Source organism: Arachis hypogaea, chromosome 1 (assembly GCF_003086295.3).
Source record: "Arachis hypogaea cultivar Tifrunner chromosome 1, arahy.Tifrunner.gnm2.J5K5, whole genome shotgun sequence".
NCBI classification, from domain to species: domain Eukaryota; kingdom Viridiplantae; phylum Streptophyta; class Magnoliopsida; order Fabales; family Fabaceae; genus Arachis; species Arachis hypogaea.
This window is the reverse complement of record NC_092036.1, coordinates 57,878,200-57,903,048: the sequence shown is the minus strand read 5'-3', so window position 1 is coordinate 57,903,048 and position 24,849 is coordinate 57,878,200. Positions and strand designations below refer to the sequence as shown.

Sequence of the window (24,849 nt, the reverse complement as noted above, 5' to 3'; positions counted from 1 at the left end):
TAGAAACTACTTCTAAAACTAAACTATCACTAATGGTCAAAAGTATGTGAAGTATGTTCATTCCTCCTTCAATCCTTGGCTTAAATAGCATCAGAAATGAGTTGGATTGGGCCCACAAGGCTTCTAAAATCACTGGCCACGTTTTGCTTTAAGTGAACCAGGTGGCAGCAACGGCACGTGCGCGTACTATGCGCGTGCGAGCCACCATACGTGTAGTAACTATGGAAAATCTTATATCGTTTCGAAGCCCCGGATGTTAGCTTTCTAACCCAATTGGAACCGCATCATTTGGACCTCTGTAGCTCAAGTTATGGTCGTTTAAGTGCGAAGAGGTCGGCCTGACAGCTTTCTGGTTCATTCATTTCTTCATGAGTTCTCCAACTTTTCATGCTTCTTTCTTCATTCCCTTGACCCAATCTTTGCCTCCTAAATCTTTAATCACTTAATCAAACATATCAAGGCATCTAATGGAATCAAGGAGAATTAGATTTAGCTATTTTAAGTCCTAAAAAGCATGTTTTCACTCTTAAGCACAATTAAGGGAGAATATACAAAACCATGCTATTTCAATGGATAAATGTGGGTAAAAGGTCATAAAATCCCTTAAATCAAGCACAAGATAAACCCTACAAATGGGGTTTATCAACCTCCCCACACTTAAACCAAGCATGTCCTCATGCTTAAACCAAGAATGAAGTAAGGGTATGGCATTTATTCAATGGGAACTAACTAAATGCGCGATGCAATCTACCTATATGCAACTATCTACATGAATGCAATTGCTTTGTCAAAATAAATCAATCTCCAAGAAGCATATATGCACAAGGGCTAAGGACTAGCAAGTCTAATCCACAATTGAATTGAGTTATTAAATATTTTTACAAACTTGCATGAAAATTATGATCATAGGTGAAAACATGTAATTGAGCATCAAACCCTCACCTGATGTGTTTGCGCTCTATTCGCTCAAGTGTTTAGGGTTGATTCTCTCAATTCTCCCCTAATCATGTTTTCTAAGATTTGTTCTTCTTTTAACAATCAACATATATTTCATGCATGCATACAAGTATCATGAGGTCTTTTCTTTATGTTGTAATGGGGCTAGGGTCAAGGTAGGATGCATATATCGTTGAGTGAGCTTGAAATTTGAATCTTTGATAAGCTTAAACTTCCCACCTAACCTATGACATCCTATACAATTTAAGTTCTAACCTAACTACCCATTTTTCACTTTTTCACATACTCATGTATCCCTTTTCATTTCACAACACTCATGCATTGATTTTATTGAGCTACACTTTGCTTTGGGGAATTTTGTCCCCTTTTTATTTCTTTCTTTTTCTTCTTTTTCTCTCTTTTTCTATTTTTTTTCTTTTCCATATTATTTTTCTTTTTTTTCTTTTGTTTTTCTCAATTTTTTTCTTTCTTTATACAAGAGCATCAATGCATAAGGTCTATACATTTGATCAATACATGAGCATGTACCCAATTCCCAATATTTTCAATAAAAATACAAAACTACCTTTCTATTCACCCAATGTCCCAAGATTCCCACACTCGAATGATACTCTCACACACTTGCCTAAGCTAGTCAAAGATCCAAATTAAGGACATTTATTGTTTTCCGCTTTAGGCTTGTAATGTGCTAAAATTAAGAACAAGTGGGTTAATCGTAGGATCAAATTGGCTAACAATGGAAGATAAAAGGTAAGGCTATTTGGGTAAGTGAGCTAAATGAAGTGATGGCCTCAATCATATAAATGCATGAATACACAAAATAATGGACATAGAGAATTAAACAATTCAAAGATTACAATCATAGAAAGAGGATAATGCATACAAGAATGGAAAATAAGTGGTTATAAGATGTAACCACACCATTAGGCTCAAAACTCACTTGCTTGTATTCTTAGCTCAAAAACATGATCCACAATATAAATAATTCAAGCAAGTTCTATGAAAAGTTTTCACTCAAATCAATTGGTACCCTATAGATAGAAATCTTGAAAAATTTCATTATTTTGACTAAGCTTATTGTGTATACATATGCAAAAATTAAGAAAATGCAATTTAAAATCCTAAAATCTTAAAATAAAATGCAAAAGTGTTGGGATTAGAATTTTGTCACCCAAAATCGCCGACCGGTTGGACACCTCCCCACACTTAAAAGTTTGCACCGTCCTCGGTGCACTCAAAGATGAGCAAGGGGGTACGGCGACTCTCCGGACTGCTACGTGTTCTTAGACTTGCTTCCGTTATTGCTTGTGGTGCATTCATCATGAAAAATAAAAATATAACACCATAAGATGAGAAGATATAAAAACAAGGAAGCATACTTTGTTGGAGTGAGGTAAATCACTAGAATTGAGTAAGTGAATTAATGTGACATTAATGACAAATAAGGATGTGTGAAATCTAAATTGTGCGGTTTAGAACACACATTAGCATAAAAGAGCTATGTCACAAAAGAAGTATGCACTTTACTTATCCTAGTGTGCTTGAGATGCTTTAAGTAAGCTTGTAAGGTAAAACAAGCATTAGAGAAGCATGAAAGCATTCAACTCAAACACATATGGATGCATATGATCATGAAATACCATGCATTAAGATAAATGTACATCATCATCCATCATCAAGAGGTTGCCTAATCACAAAATAAGGCTCAAATCACATGGTGGCCAAATCATGTAATTCAAGAAGAGTTACAAGCTCGAAGTCAATTCTCATCACTTGGTATTTTTCAAAAGGTAAGCATGAAAAATTCAAAACTAAGTTAAATATAACCTCAATCATAGGATCCAACAAAGATTATCTAAAAATATTAATGCTAAATTAGCATTTAGGCAATAAGAGGGAAGCAATGCATAGTAAACAAAGTCAATAATCCAACACTTATGATGAAAAGAGAGAAAATAAAATGAAAACCAAACTAAAACTAACTAATTAACTAACTAAAATAAATGGTTATCAATAGTATTTGGAAGTGTTGGATGAGGGGTAGAGAAAGGGAAGAAGAAAGGAGAAGGAAAGAAATGGAAAGAGGAGAGGAAAAGAAATGGATGAAAGGAAGGGCATCCACGCGTACGCACGCATGGCGCGCGCGCGTCGATGGCTTATTTCAAGAGTGGCGCGTACGCGTCATGTGCGCGAGCGCGCAAATAGGTTTGTGCCTCAGGCCCAATTTCTGCACAGTGCAGGCCTAACTCTCGGGTCAAGGTATGGAAGGTGGAACTTCTCAATCCACGCGTACGCGTGCATGGCGCGCTCGCGTGGATGGTCCAAAATGCTTGATGTACGCGTACGCACGCAGTGCGCGTACGCGTGGATGGTGCTCTGTTTTTTCAAAAATTTTTGCTATGTTTTTGCACCAATCCAAGCATTCCAAACCTCCAAACAACTACCAAAATACCATAAAACCTTATTTAACATACTAAACTACCAATTAGACTCATTAAAACAATCAAAACAAGAAATTAAACTAATTCTACCAATATGTACAAAAGAGAAAATGAAAGGATTTTACCATGGTGGGGTGTCTCCCACCTAGCACTTTTGTTTATTGTCCTTAAGTTGGACTTATGGGGAGCTCCTCTCAAGGTGGCTTGTGCTTGTACTCATCTTGGAACTTCCACCAATGCTTGAATCTCCATTGTGCCCCAAGATTTCCTATGGGTTGAGCCAAGTGTTGATGGAGTTCTTCACAAGCTTGGGGCTCCCAAAGTTGATCCTCTTCTTGTAATCCGGGATCCCACACTTTGTTTTCACACCCGTCTTGAGGTTGATCATCATTATTAGTCCAACCGGGTGGTGAGTAAGGTGAATTCTCTATACAGTGGCCAACAATCCTCCTAGACCCATCTATTTGAGCACTACTCCAACCTTTATATCTCATGTTTGATGCATCAACCATAATGAGCCTTGATTTGCAACGCCAACCACGAAACATCTTTCGCTTACGCTTCATCCCACAAAGCATCCTAAGTTGACCATCCATTTCAAGAAAGCCATACTCAAGTGGGACAATAAAGCTAATAGAAATGAATTTTACCCACTCAAGTGAAGGAGTAGATGACAACCTAGGCAAAGATGCTTCCAACGATCCTGATAAAGCGTATTCCACTCCCATCCTTCTATTTCTAAGGACTTCCACCTCTTCACAAGATTTCTCTAATTCAATCATTTGTTCATTCATACTATCTAAGCCTTTTCCCTTAATCAAACTATAATTGGGAGGGTGAAAGAAGTTTACCTCCACAATATTTTCAAATGCACCGGGAGAAGGTTCTTCAAGTTCAAAGGATTCTCCAACACTAGGACTTGATGCTTGCTCTTCATTGCCATGGGAACTCAATTCTTGCTCTATCCCATCTAAGTCTTCATATGGAATATGCCTTGGAAGGTGTGCACTTTCCTCCCTAGCATCAATTTCAATCATCTTGGAGGAGTTTTCTTCAACTCTATGTTCCCATGGAGGCTCCGCATTTCCTAAGTCTTCTACCACTTCTTCCTTGTCTTCAACAATTAAAGCTTCCTCCAATTGTTCCAATACAAAGCAACTTCCCTCATTTCCCACCGGAGTTTCCAATCTCTCCTTCATGCTATGCTCTTCTTGAGCCATGGGAGTTCCTTGAGTGTTCAAGCATTGGGAGGCTAATTGATTTGTTACCGCATCCAAGGCGGCCATGAAATTTTGCACATCCCTTTTCATCTCTTCTTGCCCTTGAACAAGAACACCAAGGGTTTCATCCCTTAGAGGTTGGGGTGGGTGGAAGGGTACATCATTTTGGGAAAAGGGTTCATAATAGGAAGGTGGTTCTTCTTGGTAGAGTTGTGGTGGTTCAATGTTTTCCACTCTTTCCACTTGTTGCACAACACACTCCATAGTTGCTTGAAATTGATCCAATGCTTCCTTGAGACGATCCCTTGACTCTTGTTCCGCTTGGATATCATGATAGGGATCATATGGTTCATGGATCGATGGACATGAATATTCTTCCATGTGAGGTTGTGGTGGAAGGTAGAATTCATCTTGTGGTTGAAAATTTTCATATATTGGGGGTGGTTCATCTTGGTAATAATGTGGAGGGGGTGGCTCTTGAAAATGTTGATGTTGGAGTGGTGGTGGCTCTATGTGTGGTTCATATGGCTCATAAGGTTGTTGGTAGGATGGATATGTATTAGGGTCATATGGAGGTATTTGGTGAAAAGAGGCTTGTGAGTATAGTTGATGATCATGTTGAGGAGATGATTCATAGGCATATGGTGGTGGTTCTTGAAAGTCACAAGGAGATTCACCATAGCCATTTGATTAGTATGCATCATAGAATGGCTCTTCTTCATAGTGTATTGGTGGAGGTTGTTACCATGAAGATTGATCATATGCATATGGCTCCTCCCACCTTTGGTTGTCCCATCCTTGATGCATGTTGTCATTGAAATTCACATCTCCTACAACATAGTTGTAATCATACTCATAGCCAAAATGAGAATTCATGATGAAAAGAGAAAGTAAAATTCAAAAGCTAATAGAAATTAAGAGAAACAAAATTCTACAACTAGCAAATAAAGCAAAGGGCAATATATTCACAATATTCACATATATACAATAACCAATAACATAACACCATTGCAATTCCCCGGCAACGGTGCCATTTTGATGATTGGATTTTTGACGGTTTAGAATTTCTCAAATAAAATCTCGTCGAAGTATAGTTTATAAACTAAGCAATAATCCTTTCATACAAAAAGTTTTTTGTCACTAAAATAAACCCCTAAATTTTATAAACCGAAGTATTAAACCTCGGGTCGTTCTCCCTAGGAATTACAATAAAGTGTCTTGTTATTGGTTTGAGTTGTTTTGGGGTTTTGATAAGAGGCATGAAAGTAAATGGCAATGAAAATAAACTAACAACTATAAAAGACTCTTGGCAAGGTATGAAAATTAGAAGTCCTATCCTAGTTATCCTTCTCAATTGTGATGAGAATTGTTCATTGCTACCACTTAGTTAACCCTTACTAAATAAAGGAAAGTCAAGTGGATGAATTGACATGAGCCACAAGTTCTAGCCAACTCCCAAGGAAGGACTAGCTTTAGTGCACTCCAAACCAATTAGCAATCTCTCTAATTATCAATCAACAAAGGAATTAGATAACTCAAGTGTCACTAATTACTCTACCTAGGCCAAGAGGAACAAAATCTACACTAAAACTAAAAGAGACATTTCAACAAACACATAGAGTACAATAGAAGTAAACATTATTAAATGCAAGAATTAAAGGAATCTATAACTACAAAAACAAGAGATCAACAATGGAAGAGCAAAGAAGACACATTTATGATGAATTACCTCTTATTGAATTGGAAGAATGTAGAAGGAACAATACTAGATCTACAACAAAATATAAGAACAACATAAAGGAAATTACAACAAAAGAGTAGAAGAAGATGAATGTAGCAACAAGGAATTGAAAAGATAGAAGTAGAAGAAGATGAATTAAAATCTAGATCTAAGAACTAAACCTAATCCTAATCCTAATTCTAGAGAGAAGTGAGAGCTTCTCTCTCTAGAAACTACTTCTAAAACTAAACTATTACTAATGGTCAAAAGTATGTGAAGTATGTTCATTCCCCCTTCAATCCTTGGCTTAAATAGCATCAGAAATGAGTTGGATTGGGCCCACAAGGCTTCTAAAATCGCTGGCCACGTTTTGCTTTAAGTGAACCAGGTGGCAGCAACGGCGCGTGCGTGTACTATGCACGTGCGCGCCACCATACGTGTAGCAACTATAGAAAATCTTATATCATTTCGAAGCCCTGGATGTTAGCTTTCTAACCCAACTGGAACCGCATCATTTGGATCTCTGTAGCTCAAGTTATGGTTGTTTAAGTGTAAAGAGGTCGGCTTGACAGCTTTCCGGTTCTTTTATTTCTTCATGAGTTCTCCAACTTTTCATGCTTCTTTCTTCATTCCCTTGACCCAATCTTTGCCTCCTAAATCTTAAATCACTTAATCAAACATATCAAGGCATCTAATGGAATCAAGGAGAATTAGATTTAGCTATTTTAAGTCCTAAAAAGCATGTTTTCACTCTTAAGCACAATTAAGGGAGAATATACAAAACCATGCTATTTCAATGGATAAATGTGGGTAAAAGGTCATAAAATCCTTTAAATCAAGCACAAGATAAACCCTACAAATGGGGTTTATCATCTTCATCAATGAGGATGTCTCCCTCTACGTCAATTCCAACTGAATAACAGAGGTGACAAATGAGATGAGGGAAAGCTAACCATGCCAAGGTAGAGGACTTGTCCGCCACCTTATAAAGTTCTTGGGATATAACCTCATGAACTTCTACTTCCTCTCCAATCATGATGCTATGAATCATGATAGCCCGGTCTATAGTAACTTTGGACCGATTGCTAGTGGGAATGATTGAGCGTTGGATAAACTCCAACCATCCTCTAGCCACGGGCTTGAGGTCATGCCTTCTCAGTTGAACCAGCTTCCCTCTTGAATCTCTCTTCCATTGAGCGCCTTCTTCACAAATGTCTATGAGGACTTGGTCCAACCTTTGATCAAAGTTGACCCTTTTTGAGTTTGAAGGGGACCTCGGGGATCACCTTCTTGATGGCCACAACTTCATAGAAGTGGTCTTGATGCACCCTTGAGATGAATCTCTCCATCTCCCATGACTCAGAGGTGGAAGCTTTTGCCTTCCCTTTCCTCTTTCTAGAGGTTTCTCTGGCCTTAGATGCCATAAATGGTTATGGAAAAACAAAAAGCAATGCTTTTACCACACCAAACTTAGAAGGTTTGCTCGTCCTTGAGCAAAAGAAGAAAGAAGAGAGTAGAAGAAGAAGAAATAGAGGAGATGAAGATGGCTTTGTGGTTTGGCCAAAGGGAGAGAAGTAGTGTTTAGGTTGTGTGAAAAGGAGGTGGTGAAGATGGGCTTATATAGAAGTGGAGAGAGTGGTAAGGTTCGGCTATGTGAGGGTGGGTTTGGGAGGGAAAGTGGTTTGAATTTGAATGGTGAGGTAGGTGGGGTTTTATGAAGGATGGATGTGAGTGGTGAAGAGAAAGATGGGATTTGATAGGTGAGGGGTTTTTGGGGAAGAGGTGTTGAGGTGATTGGTGAATGGGTGAAGAAGAGAGAGAGTGGTGGGGTAGGTGGGGATCCTGTGGGATCCACAGATCCTGAGGTGTCAAGGAAAAGTCATCCCTGCACCAAGTGGCGAGCAAAAATGCTCTTTATGCCAATTCTGGCGTTAAACGTCGGGCTGGTGCCCATTTCTGGCGTTTAATGCCAACTTCTTACCCTTTCCTGGCGTTTAACGCCAGTCTGGTGCCCCTTTCTGGCGTCAAACGCCTAGAATGGTGCCAGACTGGGCGTTAAACGCCCATTTGCTGCCCTTACTGGCGTTTAAACGCCAGCAAGGTCTTCCTCCAGGGTGTGCTATTTTTCTTTCTATTCTTTATTCTGTTCTTGCTTTTCAATTGATTTTGTGACTTCCCATGATCATCAACCTACAGAAAACATAAAATAACAAAGGAAAATTAGATAAATATAACATTGGGTTGCCTCCCAACAAGCACTTCTTTAATGTCAGTAGCGTTACAGTGGGCTCTCATGGAGCCTCACAGATACTCAGAGCAATGTTGGAACCTCCCAACACCAAACTTAGAGTTTGAATGTGGGGGTTCAACACCAAACTTAGAATTTGGTTGTGGCTCCCAACACCAAACTTAGAGTTTGACTGTGGGGGCTCTGTTTGACTCTGTTTTGAGAGAAGCTCTTCATGCTTCCTCTCCATGGTGATAGAGGGATATCCTTGAGCATTAAACACAAAGGATTCTTCATTCACTTGAATGATCAATTCTCCTCTGTCCACATCAATCACAGCCCTTGCTGTGGCTAGGAAGGGTCTGCCAAGGATGATGGATTCATCCATGCACTTCCCAGTTTCTAGGACTATGAAATCAGCAGGGATGTAATGGTCTTCAATCTTTACCAGAACATCCTCTACAAGCCCATAAGCTTGTTTTCTTAAATTGTCTGCCATCTCTAGTGAGATTCTTGCAGCTTGTACCTCAAAGATCCCTATATTCTCCATTACAAAGAGAGGCATGAGGTTTACACTTGACCCTAGGTCACACAGAGCCTTCTTAAAGGTCATGGTGCCTATGGTACAAGGTATTGAGAACTTCCCAGGATCTTGTCTCTTTTGAGGTAGTTTCCGCCTAGACAAGTCATCTAATTCTTTGGTGAGCAAAGGGGGTTCATCCTCCCAAGTCTCATTACCAAATAACTTGTCATTTAGCTTCATGATTGCTCCAAGGTATTTAGCAACTTGCTCTTCAGTGACATACTCATCCTCTTCAGAGGAAGAATACTCATCAGAGCTCATGAATGGCAGACGTAAATCCAATGGAATCTCTATGGTCTCTGTGTGAGCCTCAGATTCCCATGGTTCCTCATTAGGGAACTCATTGGAGGCCAGTAGACGTCCATTGAGGTTTTCCTCAGTGGCGATCACTGCCTCTTCCTCCTCTCCAAGTTTGGCCATGTGGGTCATGTTAATGGCCTTGCATTCTCCTTTTGGATTCTCTTCTGTATTGCTTGGAAGAGTACTAGAAGGGAGTTCAGTAATTTTCTTGCTCAGCTATCCCACTTGTGCCTCCAAGTTTCTAATGGAGGACCTTATTTCAGTCATAAAACTTTGAGTGGTTTTGATTAGATCAGAGACCATGGTTGCTAAGTCAGAATGGCTCTGCTTAGAATTCTCTGTCTGTTGCTGAGAAGATGATGGAAAAGGCTTGCCATTGCTAAACCTGTTTCTTCCACCATTATTGTTGTTGAAACCTTGTTGAGGTCTTTGTTGATCCTTCCATGAGAGATTTGGATGATTCTTCCATGAAGGATTATAGGTGTTTCCATAGGATTCTCCCATGTAATTCACCTCTTCTATTGAAGGATTCTCAAGATCATAAGCTTCTTCTTCAGATGAAGCGTCCTTAGTACTGCCTGGTGCAGCTTGCATTCCAGACAGACTTTGAGAAATCATATTGACTTGTTGAGTCAATATTTTGTTCTGAGCCAATATGGCATTCAGAGTATCAATCTCAAGAACTCCTTTCTTCTGATTTGTCCCATTGTTCACAGGATTCCTTTCAGAAGTGTACATGAATTGGTTATTTGCAACCATTTCAATTAGTTCTTGAGCTTCTGCAGGCGTCTTTTTCAGATGAAGAGATCCTCCAGCAGAGCTGTCTAATGACATCTTGGACAACTCAGACAGACCATCATAGAAGATACCTATGATGCTCCATTCAGAAAGCATGTCAGAGGGACACTTTCTGATTAATTGTTTGTATCTTTCCCAAGCTTCATAGAGGGATTCACCTTCCTTCTTTCTGAAGGTTTGGACTTCCACTCTAAGCTTACTCAATTTTTGAGGTGGAAAGAACTTTGCCAAGAAGGCATTGACTAGCTTTTCCCAAGAGTTCAGGCTTTCTTTAGGTTGTGAGTCCAACCATATCCTAGCTCTGTCTCTTACAGCAAAAGGGAATAGCATAAGTCTGTAGAGCTCAGGGTCAACCCCATTAGTCTTGACAGTGTCACAGATTTGTAAGAACTCAGCTAAAAACTGATGAGGATCTTCCAATGGAAGTCCATGGAACTTGCAATTCTGTTGCATCAGAGAAACTAATTGAGGCTTAAGCTCAAAGTTGTTTGCTCCAATGGCAGGGATAGAGATGCTTCTCCCATAGAAGTAGGGAGTAGGTGCAGTAAAGTCACCCAGCACATTCCTTGCATTGTTGGCATTGTTGTTGTTTTCGGCTGCCATGTTTTCTTCTTGTTTGAAGATTTCTGTTAGGTCCTCTACAGAGAGTTGTGCCTTAGCTTCTCTTTCACTTGAGGGTCCTTTCAGGTTCAGGGTCAGCCTCAACAAGAATGCTTTTGTCTTTGCTCCTGCTCATATGAAAGAGAAGAAAACAAGAAAATATGGAATCCTCTATGTCACAGTATAGAGATTCCTTGAGGTGTCAGAGGAAAAGAAAAATGGAAGGAAGAGGTAGAAAATTCGAACTTATCAAGGAAGATGGAGTTCAAATTGTGCATTGAGGAGTAGTGTTAGTCCATAAATAGAAGGATGTGAGAAGAGGGGAAGAAATAAAAATAAAAAGATTTTAAAAACATTTTGAAAAAATACTAATTGATTTTCGAAAACTTAAGAGTGGAAAAAGAAATCAAGTGATTTTTGAAAAAGATTTTGAAATTAGAAAGTAAAAAGATATGTTTGAAAACTATTTTGAAAAAGATGTGATTAAAAAGATATGATTTAAAAGTTATGATTTTTTTCAAAAAAGATGTGATTGAGAAGATATGATTTGAAAAACAATTTAAAAAGATTTGATTTTGAAAATTAATGACGTGGCTAACAAGAAAAGATATGATTCAAACATTAAACCTTTCTCAACAGAAAAGGCAACATACTTGAATTGTTGAATCAAATCATTAATTGTTAGCAAGTATTTTTGAAAATGGAAAGAAATTGATTTTGAAAAAGATTTGATTGAAAAGATTTGATTTGAAAAAGATTTGATTTTGAAAAAATTTTGAAAACTTGAAAAAAATTTGAATTAAAAACAAAATCTTCCCTCTTGTGCCATCCTGGCGTTAAACGCGCAGAATGGTATCCATTCTGGCATTTAACGCCCAAAACACTACCCTTTTGGGCATTAAACGCCCAGCCAGGCACCCTGGCTGGCGTTTAAACGCCAGTTTTCCTTCTTCACTGGGCGTTTTGAACGCCCAGCCTTTTCTATGTAATTCCTCTGTTGTATGTTCTGAATCTTCAATTCTCTGCATTATTGACTTGAAAAGACACAAATTAAATTTTTTTTTTGGATTTTTAATAATCAAAATGTAACTAAAATCAAATAACAATGCATGCAAGACACCAAACTTAGCAGTTTGTATACCATTGACACTAAAAAAATGAGAATGCATATGAAAAACAACAAAACACTCAAGACAAGAGAATTTAAAGATCAGAACAAGGAAATCATCAAGAACAACTTGAAGATTAATGAAGACACATGCATGAATGCAAGAAAAATAGAAACATGCAATTGACACCAAACTTAAAATGAGACACTAGACTCAACAAGAAACATAAAATATTTTTTTATTTTTATGATTTTGTAATTTTTTTGGATTTTTCAAAAATTAAGTGGAAAAGAAAATAAAGATATCAAAATTCTTAATGAGAATTCCAGGAATCATGCAATGTTAGTCTAAAGCTTCAGTCTAAAGGAATTAGACATGGCTAGCCAAGCTTCAGCAGGACATTGCATTCAAGAGCTAAATTGATGAGAATCAATCAGCTTTGGTGATGATAAGAACATCACCTTGAAACACTAGAATTCATTCTTAAAAATTCTGAACAAAAATACCTAATCTAAGCAGCAAGATGAACCGTCAGTTGTCCAAACTCAACAATCCCCGGCAACGGCGCCAAAAACTTGGTGCACGAAATTGTGATCATCAATGGCGCCATCAACATGGTACGCTCAATTGCAATCTCAACTCTTTATCACAACTTCGCACAACTAACCAGCAAGTGCACTGGGTCGTCCAAGTAATAAACCATACGCGAGTAAGGGTCGATCCCACGGAGATTGTTGGTATGAAGCAAGCTATGGTCATCTTATAAATCTCAGTCAGGTAGATTCAAATGGTTATAGATGATTTATGAATAAAGCATAAAATAAAGATAGAGATACTTATGTAATTCATTGGTGAGAACTTCTGATAAGCGTATGGAGATGCTTTGTCCCTTCCGTCTCTCTGCTTTCCTACTGTCTTCATCCAATCCTTCTTACTCCTTTCCATGGCAAGCTGTATGTTGGGCATCACCGTTGTTAGTGGCTACAATCCCGTCCTCTCAGTGAAAATGTTCAACGCACCCTGTCACGGCACGGCTAATCATCTGTCGGTTCTCAATCAGGTTGGAATAGAATCCATTGATTCTTTTGCGTCTGTCACTAACGCCCAGCCTTCAGGAGTTTGAAGCTCGTCACAGTCATTCAATCATTGAATCCTACTCAGAATACCACAGACAAGGTTTAGACCTTCCGGATTCTCTTGAATGCCGCCCTTAATTCTAGCTTATACCACGAAGATTCCGATCAAGGGATCCAAGAGATAAACATTCAAGCCTTGTTTGCTTGTAGAACAGAAGTGGTTATCAGGCACTCGTTCATAAGTGAGAATGATGATGAGTGTCACATAATCATCACATTCATCATGTTCTTGGGTGCAAATGAATATCTTAGAACAAGAATAAGCTGAATTGAATAGAAGAACAATAGTAATTGCATTAATACTCGAGGTACAGCAGAGCTCCACACCTTAATCTATGGTGTGTAGAAACTCCACAGTTGAAAATACATAAGTGATAAAGGTGATCATTGGCTTCGGCCCCAGAAAGGGAACCAGAAGAACCAAGATGAAAATACAATAGTAAAAGGTCCTATTTGTAGAGAACTAGTAGCCTAGGGTTTACAGAGATGAGTAAATTACATAAAAATCCACTTCCGGGCCCACTTGGTGTGTGCTTGGGCTGAGCATTGAAGCTTTCATGTGTAGAGACTTTTCTTGGAGTTAAACGCCAGCTTTTGTGCCAGGTTGGGCATTTAACTCCCATTCTTGTGCCAGTTCCGGCGTTTAACGCCGGGCAGTTTTGAGCTGATTTGGAATGCCAATTTGGGCCATAAAATCTCGGGCAAAGTACAAACTATTATACATTGCTGGAAAGCCCAGGATGTCTACTTTCCAACACCATTGAGATCGCGCCAATCGGGCTTCTGAAGCTCTAGAAAATCCACTTCGAGTATAGGGAGGTCAGAATCCAACAGCATCTACAGTCCTTTTCAACCTCTGAATCAGATTTTTGCTCAGGTCCCTCAATTTCAGCCAGAAAATACCTGAAATCACAGAAAAATACACAAACTCATAGTAGAGTCCAGAAAAGTGAATTTTAACTAAAAACTAATAAAAATATAATAAAAACTAACTAAAACATACTAAAAACATACTAAAAACAATGCCAAAAAGCGTATAAATTATCCGCTCATCACAACACCAAACTTAAATTGTTGCTTGTCCCCAAGCAACTGAAAATCAAATAAGATAAAAAGAAGAGAATATGCAATGAATTCCAAAAACATCTATGAAGATCAGTATTAATTAGATGAGCGGGGCTTTTAGCTTTTTGCCTCTGAACAGTTTTGGCATCTCACTCTATCCTTTGAAATTCAGAATGATTGGCTTCTATAGGAACTCAGAATCCAGATAGTGTTATTGATTCTCCTAGTTAAGTATGATGATTCTTGAACACAGCTACTTTATGAGTCTTGGCCGTGGCCCAAAGCACTCTGTCTTCCAGTATTCTTAAGCCAACGTTTGTCCTCACGTTTGAGGCAAACGTTGGCGCAAACGTTGAGCTCCTACCAGGGTGGCTGTGCTGTCATTCACGTTTGATTTCACGCTTGAGGCAAACGTGAACTTAAATATGATCTTCTCAATGTTGCCTTTATTTCCATTCCTGCTATCCCCTTTCTTCAACCTTCTTCCAAGCCTTTTGTTCACCTATCATTAATCAACAAATGCATCAAAGCTATGCTGAAATCACGAGACTTCTTCTTTTTCTTGACATATAAGCAATTATGGCACAAAACCTCATGAAAATGCATCAATTCACTCATGGTTGATTGAATCCAAGTACACATGAATTTCTTCCCAAATGGCTTACTTGTAACTCAAGAAAGTGCATAAAACCAAATGAAACAAGTGAGAAATGCTTGCAAAGCTAGCATATGATGACTTGTCACCAGGGAGGAGAGAAGAAGGGGGCGATGTGGGTGATGGTCGTGTGGGCGTGGTGGCCGGCGGTGGCGCGGCGACGGTGGTGGCGCGGTGGTCATTCGGCGATGGGGGCAGCAGTGGAGAAGGTTAAAGGGGAAGAAGAAGGGGGAAGAAGAAGAGAAAGAAGAGAGGGGAATGGGTTTGGCGGGGGTGGTGCGGTGGCAGGGGCGCGGCGCGACGGTGCTGGGTGGCTGGTTAGTGTTGGTGGTTGTGTAGGGGAGAAGAGAGAGTGCAGAGGGGGAGGGGAGAAGAGAATGGGTTGATGCGAGGGGGGTTAGGGTTTCACGTGGGTTGGGTTAGTAGATTCAAATCCACGCGAACGCGTGGGGCACGCGATCGCGTGATTGAGGTGGAAAGGGAATGACGCGGACGCGTCATTGACGCGATCGCGTGAGTGAGGTATAATGTAAGTGATGCGTACGCGTGAAACACAGGAACGCGTCGCTTGGAATTGTGCTAAACACACAATTCCAGTGTCGTTTTGGCGCAACTCTCTGTTTCCATTTAGGAGGTCATAATACCACACAACGCGTACACGTCGCCCACGTTTTCGCGTGGTGTGTGTAGTGTAAGTGACGCGATCGCGTCACTGACGCGAACGCATGGCCCAATTTGTGCCTAACGCACACCAGCCATACGATTCTAGCCTAACTTTCTGGGCGTTAGATCTTGACGTCGATTTGCAATCGACGCCCACGTGTGGCCCATGCGAACGCGTGGGGTCTTTTTTTGTGTGTAGTATGCAGAATGCAATGCTGATATGGATGTTATGAATAATTCCAGGTTCAATAAAATAGAATAAAATAAAATAAAACTTAAAAACAAACAAAACGAGATAAAAATTGAAATTGAAAAAGGAACGATCATACCATGGTGGGTTGTCTCCCACCTAGCACTTTTAGTTAAAGTCCTTATGTTGGACATTTGGTGAGCTCCCTGTTATGGTGGCTTGTGCTTGAATTCATCCAAAATTCTCCACCAATGTTTGGAATTCCAGTAGCCTCTAGGATCCCAAACTAGGCACATAAATCCTTCAAGCAAGTCAAAGCAGATGACTAGGTCCCAAGAGTGCTGATTGCCAAAATGAATTCCGGGGTTCCAGACCTTACTTTTACACGCATTTTTGTCTTGATCTACATTTTTCCAACCGGATGGTGTAGAATTCAGATTCTCACTAAAATGACTAAACCACTTTCGAGACCCACCCGATCGGACTCTACACCAATCCTTGCACCTTAAATTGAAGCGTGGAATCTTATTGGATCTTGCGTACCAACTCTAAGTATGAACCATTTTCTTCTTACTCTTAAAGCCGCAGAGAGCTCTAAGCTGGCCATCTGTTTCAAGCAAACCATATTCAAGTGGAAAAGTAAAGACAAAGGCTAAGGATGTTACCCACTTGAGGTTGGTATTGGGTGATAATGGCTTTGGAATAGATGTTTCCAGTGGTCTTGCAAGCTCTGCTCCCTTGTATCCTTCTGTGAATTCCTCCACTTCTTTGCAAACTTCTTCAATTGCAGTCACATCTTGATCAAAGTCTTTGATTTCTTCCTCATCACTCAAGTCATAAGTTGGAGGTTGAGAAAAATCTACCTCAGTATCATCTTCGTATTCACTTGGGGAAGATTCTTCTGTATCAAAGAAGTCACTTGCGGATGCAAGTTCATTACTAGAAGAACTTGACTCGTGATTATCATTATCAAGGAAACTCGCGTCTTGAGTTGTTCCGTCCAGTTCTTTATAGGATACCTGCTTTGGGGGTTGTGCACTATCCTCCTTAGCATCAATTGCAACTTCCTTGATGGAATTTTCCACAACTCTGGATTCCCATGGAGGTTCAGCATCTCCTAAGTCTTCAACCAATTCTTCTTCTTCGATAATTTCGGCTTCCTCCAATTGTTCCAGTACAAAGTTGTGCTCCTTACTGTCCACCGGAGTTTTTAGTATCTCCTTCATGCTACGTTCATCGTTAGATTGTCCACATGAAGCCATGGGGGTTCCCTGAGTATCCGAACGTCAGGAAGGTAATCGATTAATCGCTTGATCCAGTTGGTGAAGGGTTGCATGAAGTTTTTCCACTGTTTCCTTGAGACGCTCCCTTGATTCTTGGGTTGATGGATATGGACATGGTGCATAGGGAAGTGGTGGTTCTTGGGAGTAATTGGATTGGAATTGGGGTGGATAGGGGTTAGGGTCATACAGGGGTGAATGGTAATAAGGGGCTTGTGTGTGTGGTGGTTCAAAGCTATGTTGAGGAGGTGGTTTGGGGACATATGATGGGGCTTGTTGGTAACTACAAGGGGGTCTACCATATCTATCATCTTGGTACGCACCTCGGAATAGCTTTTGACCATAGTAATTTGGTGGGTGTTGGTTGTCACGAGAGGGTCCACCATAACTATTGTCTTGGCATGCATTGTAGAATGGTCGTCGTCCATGGTATTTTGGAAGGTGTTGTTGCCTAAAGTGTTTATCAGATCCTCGTGGCTCCGTCCATCTTTGATTGTTTTGACCTTGATGCATGTTTGGTGGACGAAATTGTGATTCATATGTTATTGCATTTTGTAAAATTCATTGCTTTTTCTTTCCCTGGCAATGGCGACAAAAACATGATGCCAATACCATGGTTTACAACTATGTGTGGTCACAACTCCGTTCAACTTAACCAGCAAGTGTACTGGGTCATCCAAGTAATACCTTACGTGAGTAAGGGTCGATCCCACAGAGATTCTTGGTATGAAGCAAGCTATGGTCACTTTGTAAATCTCAGTCAGGCGGATAATAATTGATTATGGATAAGTTCGAGAATTAATAATAAACAGAAAATAAAATAGGATAGAAATACTTATGTAAATCAATAGCGGGAATTTCAGATAGGCGTATGGAGATGCTGTGCTCCTCTTGAATCTCTACTTTCATATTACATTCATCCAATTCTTCTTACGCATTTCCATGGCAAGCTGTATGTAGGGCATCACCGTTGTCAATGGCTACATCCCATCCTCTCAGTGAAAATGGTCCTATGCTCTGTCACAGCACGGCTAATCATCTGTCGGTTCTCAATCAGGTTGGAATAGAATCCCTTGATTCTTTTGCGTCTGTCACTAACGCCCAGCCTTCAGGAGTTTGAAGCTCGTCACAGTCATTCAATACCGGAATCCTACTCGGAATACCACAGACAAGGTTAGACTTTCCAGATTCCTGGAATCCTACTCGGAATACCACAGACAAGGTTAGACTTTCCGGATTCCCATGAATGCCGCCATCTATCTAGCTTATACCACGAAGATTCTGTTAGGGAATCTAAGAGATATGCGCCCGGCCTAAGGTAGAACGGAAGTGGTTGTCAGTCACGCGCGTTCATAGGTGGGAATGATGATGAGTGTCACGGATCATCACATTCATCAAGTTGAAGTGCAACGTATATCTTGGAATAAGAATAAGGAGAATTAAATAGAAAATAGTAGTACTTGCATTGAAACTTGAGGTACAGCAGAGCTCCACACCCTTAATCTATGGTGTGTAGAAACTCCACCGTTGAAAATACATAGGTGAAAGGTTCAGGCATGGCCGAGAGGCCAGCCCCCATGATCTAAGAACTAATCGTCCCCAGATGAAACGTGTCCCCAAAAAGACTACTAATACACTAGTAAAAAGTCTTATTTATACTAAACTAGCTACTAGGGTTTACAGGAGTAAGTAATTGATGCATAAATCCACTTCCGGGGCCCACTTGGTGTGTGTTTGGGCTGAGCTTGATCTATCCACGAGCTGAGGCTTCTTTTGGAGTTGAACGCCGAGTTATAGCGTGTTCCTGGCGTTCAACTCCGGGTCGTGACGTGTTTCTGGCGTTTGACTCCAGACAGCAGCATGTACTTGGCGTTGAGCGCCACTTTACGTCGTCAATTCCCGAATAAAGTATGAACTATTATATATTGATGGAAAGATCTGGATGTCTACTTTTCAACGCCGTTGAGATTGCGCCATTTGGAGTTTTGTAGCTTTAGAAAATCTATTTTGAGTGCAGGGAGGTCAGATTCCAACAGCATCAGCAGTCCTTTTGTCAGCCTTTTTCAGAGTTTTGCTCAAGTCCCTCAATTTCAGCCAGAAATTACCTGAAATTACAGGAAAACACACAAACTCATAGTAAAGTCCAGAAATGTGAATTTAACATAAAAACTAATGAAAACATCCCTAAAAGTAGCTTGAACTTACTAAAAACTACCTAAAAATAATGCCAAAAAGCGTATAAATTATCCGCTCATCACAACACCAAACTTAAATTGTTGCTTGTCCCCAAGCAACTGAAAATGAAATAGGATAAAAAGAAGAGAATATACTATAAATTCCAAAATATCAATGAATATTAATTCTAATTAGATGAGCGGGACTTGTAGCTTTTTGCTTCTGAACAGTTTTGGCATCTCACTTTTTCCTTTGAAGTTTAGAATGATTGGCATCTCTAGGAACTTAGAATTTCAGATAGTGTTATTGATTCTCCTAGTTAAGCATGTTGATTCTTGAACACAGCTACTTTTATGAGTCTTGGCCGTGGCCCCAAGCACTTTGTTTTCCAGTATTACCACCGGATACATAAATGCCACAGACACATGACTGGGTGAACCTTTTCAGATTGTGACTCAGCTTTGCTAGAGTCCCCAGTTAGAGGTGTCCAGAGCTCTTAAGCACACTCTTTTGCTTTGGATCACGACTTTAACCACTCAGTCTCAAGCTTTTCACTTGGACCTGCATGACACAAGCACATGGTTAGGGACAACTTGATTTAGCCGCTTAGGCCTGGATTTTATTTCCTTGGGCCCTCCTATCCATTGATGCTCAAAGCCTTGGATCCTTTTTACCCTTGCCTTTTGGTTTAAAGGGCTATTGGCTTTTTCTGCTTGCTTTTTCTTTTTTTTTTTCTATTTTTTTCGCCATTTTCTTTTTCGCAAGCTTTTTACTTTTCACTGCTTTTTCTTGCTTCAAGAATCAATTTTCATGATTTTTCAGATTGTCAATAACATTTCTCTTTGTTCATCATTCTTTCAAGAGCCAATAGTTTTAACATTCATAAACAACAAGATCAAAATATGCACTGTTCAAGCATTCATTCAGAAAACAAAAAGTATTGTCACCACATCAATATAATTGAACTAAATTCAAGGATAAATTCGAAATTCATGTACTTCTTGTTCTTTTGATTAAAAACATTTTTCATTTAAGAGAGGTGAATGATTAATGGAATTATTCATAGCTTTAAGACATAGTTACTAAACACTAATGATCATGAAGTAGAGACACAAAACATAAATGAACACAACATAAAAACCGAAAAGCAGAAAGAAATAAGAACAAGGAATGAATCCACCTTAGTGGCGTCTTCTTCTTGAAGGACCAACAATGTCCTTAAGCTCTTCTATGTCCCTTCCTTGCCTTTGTTGCTCCTCCCTCATTGCTCTTTGATCTTCTCTTATTTCATGGAGAATGATGGAGTGCTCATGATGTTCCACCCTTAATTGTTCCACATTGTAGCTCAAATCTTTTAAGGAAGTGTTGAGTTGTTCCCAATAGTTGTTGGGAGGAAAGTGCATCCCTTGAGGCATCTCAGGGATTTCTTGAAGATGAGCTTCCTCATACATCTCTTGAGATCCGTGGAGGGTCTCTCTTGCTTGCTCCATCCTCTTCTTGGTGATGGGCTTATCCTCCTCAATGGAGATGTCTCCTTCTATGATAACTCCAGCTGAGTAACATAGATGGCAAATAAGGTGAGGAAAAGCTAGCCTTGCCATGGTGGAGGGCTTTTCGGCTATTTTGTAGATTTCGTTGGAGATGACTTCATGAACTTCTACTTCCTCTCCAATCATGATGCTATGAATCATGATGGCCCGATCCACAGTAACTTCAGATCGGTTACTAGTGGGAATGATGGATCGTTGAATGAACTCCAACCATCCTCTAGCCACAGGCTTGAGGTCTAGTCTTCTTAGTTGAACTGGCTTGCCTTTGGAGTCTCTTTTCCATTGAGCTCCTTCCACACATATGTCCATTAGGACTTGGTCCAATCTTTGATTAAAGTTGACCCTTCTAGTGTAGGGGCGTACATCTCCTTGCATCATGGGCAAGTGGAACGCCAACCTCACATTCTCCGGACTAAAATCTAAGTATTTCCCCCAAACCATTGTGAGATAATTCTTTGGATTCGGGTTCATACTTTGATCATGGTTCCTAGTGATCCATGCATTGGCATAGAACGCTTGAACCATTAAGATTCTGACTTGTTGCATGGGGTTGGTTAGGACTTCCCAACCTCTCCTTCGGATCTCATGTCGGATCTCCAGATACTCATTTTTCTTGAGCTTGAAAGGGACCTCAGGGATCACCTTCTTCTTTGCCACAACATCATAGAAGTGGTCTTGATGGCTTTTGGAGATGAATCTTTCCATCTCCCATGACTCGGAGGTGGAAGCTTTTGTCTTCCCTTTTCCTTTTCTAGAGGATTCTCTGGCCTTAGGTGCCATTGATGGTAATGGAAAAACAAAAAGCTTATGCTTTTACCACACCAAACTTAAAATATTGCTCGCCCTCGAGCAAAAGAAGAAAAAAGAGAAGAAGAAGAAGAAGAAGAGAATATGGATGAGAGTGAGGGATGGTGTTTCGGCCAAGGTGTAGAAGAGGGGGTTTGTGTTGTGTGAAAATGAAGTAGAATGGAAGGGTATATATAGGAAAAGGGGAGAGGGTAGGTTCGGCCATGTAGGGTGGGTTTGGGTGGGAAAGTGGTTTTGAATTTTGAAGGTAGGTGGGGTTTATGGGGAAGAGTGGATGGATGTGAGTGGTGAAGGGGGTAATTGGGAAGAGAGATTGAAGTTGTTGGGAAGTGTGACTGGGGAAGAGTGTTATAGGATTAGGAGGTAAGGTGGGAATATGTTAGGTGGAGATCCTGTGGGGTCTACAGATCCTGAGGTGTCAAGGAATTACATCCCTACACCAAATAGGCATGCAAAATGCCTTTGCATACCATTCTGGCGTTTAAACGCCGAGGTGATGCACGTTCTGGGCGTTCAATGCCCATGTGTAGCATGTTCTGGGCGTTCAACGCCCATGTGTAGCATGTTTCTGGCGTTGAACGCCAATTCCATGCTTGTTACTGTCGTTCAGTGCCAGCTTTTCTCAAGACATATTCATGGCGTTCAAACGCCAGAATGTTGCTTGTTTCTGGCGTTCAGCGCCAGATTCATGCTCTATTCTGGCGTTGAACGCCAGCCAGATGCTCCTTACTGGCGTTGAACGCCAGTCTGTCCTTCCTCCAGGGTGTGATTTTTCTTCTGTTGTTTTTGATTCTGTTTTTAATTTTTATATTTTTTTTCGTGACTCCACATGATCATGTACCTAATAAAACACAAAATAACAATAAAATAAAATAAAAATTAGATAAATAAAATTGGGTTGCCTCCCAACAAGCGCTCTTTTAATGTCATTAGCTTGACAGTGGGCTCTCATGGAGCCTCACAGGTGATCAGGTCAATGTTGTATAGTCCCAACACCAAACTTAGAGTTTGGATATGGGGTCTTAACGCCAAACTTAGTGTTTGGTTGTGGCCTCCCAACACCAAACTTAGAGTTTGACTGTGGGGGCTCTTCTTGACTCTGAACTGAGAGAAGCTCTTTGTGTTCACTCTCTTTTGTCACAGAGGGATGGCCATGTGCCTTAAACACCAGGTAGTCCCCATTCAATTGAAGGACTAATTCACCTCTGTTGACATCTACCACAGCTCCTGCTGTAGCTAGGAAAGGTCTTCCAAGGATGATGCATTCATCCTCTTCCTTCCCAGTGTCTAATATTATGAAATCAGTAGGGATATAAAGGCCTTCAACCTTTACTAACACATCCTCTACTACTCTATAAGCTTGTCTTAATGACTTGTCTGCCAATTGTAATGAGAACAAGGCAGGTTGTACCTCAATGATCCCAGCTTCTCCATTACAGAGAGTGGCATAAGATTTATCCCTGACCCCAGATCACATAGAGCTTTTTCAAAGGTCATGGTGCCTATGGTACAAGGTATTAAGAACTTGCCAGGATCTTGTCTCTTTTGAGGTAAAATTTTCTGAATCCAGGTGTCTAGTTCACCAATGAGCAAGGGAGGTTCACTTTCCCAAGTCTCATTACCAAACAACTTGGCATTCAGCTTCATGATAGCTCCTAAATATTGAGCAACTTGCTCTCCAGTCATATCTTCATCCTCTTCAGAGGAAGAACAGTCTTCAGAGCTCATGAATGGTAGAAGGAGATTTAATGGAATCTCTATGGTCTCTATGTGAGCCTCAGATTCCTTTGGATCCTTAATAGGAAACTTCTTCTTGCTTGAGAGACGTCCTAGGAAGTCTTCCTTACTAGGATTTTCGTCCTTCTCCTCCCTTGTGCATTCGGCCATATTGATCACATCAATGGCCTTGCACTCTCCTTTTGGATTCTCTTCTGTATTGCTTGGGAGAATACTGGGAGGAGTTTCAATGACTTTCTTACTCAGCTGGCCCACTTGTGCCTCCAGATTTCTGATGGAGGATCTTGTTTCACTCATGAAACTAAAAGTGGCTTTTGACAGATCAGAAACTAGATTGGCTAAATTAGAAGTGTTTTGTTCAGAATTCTCTATCTGTTGCTGAGAAGATGATGGAAAGGGCTTGCTATTGCTCAGCCTATTGCGTCCACCATTGTTAAAGCCTTGTTGAGGCTTTTGTTGATCCTTCCATGAGAAATTTGGATGATTTCTCCATGATGAATTATAGGTGTTTCCATAAGGTTCACCCATGTAATTAACCTCTGCCATTGCAGGGTTCTCAGGATCATAAGCTTCTTCAGAAGCTGCCTCTTTAGTACTGTTGGATGCATTTTGCCATCCATTCAGACTTTGAGAGATCATGTTGACTTGCTGAGTCAACACTTTGTTCTGAGCCAATATGGTATTCAGAGCATCAATTTCAAGAACTCCCTTCCTCTGAGGTGTCCCATTATTCACGGAATTCCTCTCAGAAGTGTACATGAATTGGTTATTTGCAACCATGTCAATGAGTTCTTGAGCTTCTACAGGTGTTTTCTTTAGGTGGATGGATCCACCTGCAGAATGGTCTAATGACATTTTCGAAAACTCAGATAGACCATAATAGAATATATCTAATATGGTCCATTCTGAAAACATGTCAGATGAACACCTTTTGGTCAACTGCTTGTATCTTTCCCAAGCTTCATAGAGGGATTCACCATCTTTTTGTTTGAAGTTCTGAACATCCACTCTAAGCTTGCTCAGCTTTTGAGGAGGAAAGAATTTATCCAAGAAGGTCGTGACCAGCTTCTCCCAGGAGTCCAGGCTATCCTTAGATTGTGAATCCAACCATATTCTAGCTCTGTCTCTTACAGCAAAAGGGAAAAGCATGAGCCTGTAGACTTCAGGATCTACTCTATTCGTCTTAACAGTTTCACAGATCTGCAAGAACTCAGTTAAAAACTAATAAGGATCTTCAAATGGAAGTCCATAGAACTTGCAGTTTTGTTGCATTAAGGCAACTAGCTGAGGTTTTAGCTCAAAATTATTGGCTCCAATGGCAGGAATGGAGATGCTTCTTCCATCAAATTTGGACGTTAGTTTTGTGAAGTCACCAAGCATTCTCCTTGCATTATTGTTGTTGGGTTCGGCTGCCATCTCCTTCTCTTGTTCTAATATTTCTGAAAGGTTACCTTTAGATTGTTGTAATTTAGCTTCTCTTAGTTTTCTCTTCAGAGTCCTTTCAGGTTCAGGATCAATTTCAACAAGAGTGCCTTTTTCCTTGTTACTGCTCATATGAAAGAGAAGAAAACAAGAAAAGAAGAGGAATCCTCTATGTCACAGTATAGAGATTCCTTTATGTTAGTAGAAGAAGAAA

General features: G+C 40.2%; 1 non-coding gene across 1 annotated transcript; it reads left to right on the top strand.

The window, feature by feature from the left end:
- The first annotated feature begins 24,126 nt into the window (after positions 1-24,126).
- On the top strand, positions 24,127-24,230 carry LOC112717377 (small nucleolar RNA R71). The gene has a single exon (XR_003160628.1). It is a non-coding gene; the product is annotated as a small nucleolar RNA R71 (small nucleolar RNA).
- Positions 24,231-24,849: the final 619 nt, after the last annotated feature.